Source organism: Octodon degus, unplaced genomic scaffold, assembly GCF_000260255.1.
Source record: "Octodon degus isolate 3935 unplaced genomic scaffold, OctDeg1.0 scaffold00090, whole genome shotgun sequence".
NCBI classification, from domain to species: Eukaryota; Metazoa; Chordata; class Mammalia; order Rodentia; family Octodontidae; genus Octodon; species Octodon degus.
Window position 1 is genome coordinate 8,130,540 of NW_004524666.1, and position 651 is coordinate 8,131,190.

General features: G+C 39.6%; 1 protein-coding gene across 2 annotated transcripts in view; it reads left to right on the plus strand.

Annotated features, from left to right (window-relative positions):
• Positions 1-651, plus strand: part of Armc2 (armadillo repeat containing 2) — a 106,325-nt gene that overhangs the window by 66,379 nt on the left and 39,295 nt on the right. The window lies entirely within an intron of this gene.

Genomic DNA, 651 nt, shown 5'->3' on the forward strand with positions numbered 1-651 from the left:
ACAGAGACAGAGACAGAGACAGAGACAGAGACAGAAACACTAAGATGGATGTTTTGTTCCTTTTTCTTCACCTAGCAGAAAAGGCAAATCTAGTGGCTCAGGTTTAAAATATGTAAATGGATTCCACTTCCTATGTGATTGTAATGCACCTCTAAACTCAGTGACTGTAAGTCGCTTTAGTTCTTTGGTCAGTTGTGAACTACCCTAATAGTTTTGTTCTTTTAAATCTTTTCAGTTCACTGGAGGTAGAGGACTATATTCCACGGGACATGACAGACTTTGTGAATGACTTGGAAACAATACTTAAGAGTTTTAATTCAAAAGAGGATCATTGAGTGAATGTCAGATCTGACCTAGTTTCTAATCAAAGATTACCCTATTTTGGCAGTTTTTGAATGTCAGCTCAAACATTCCCCGGTGGTGACCATTTGAATCCAGGTTGCCTCAAAATGATGTTTAATTTCAAAGAGGTCTCTAATTTAGGCCCTTGTGTTTTTCCCCTGGTTCCTTGTCAGCATTTTTGCACAATGATTCTTCCCCTTCTCAAGACACCTGGACCTCCTCTTCTCTTCTCTTCTCTTCTCTTCTCTTCTCTTCTCTTCTCTTCTCTTCTCTTCTCTTCTCTTCTCTTCTCTTCTCCTCTCCTCTCCT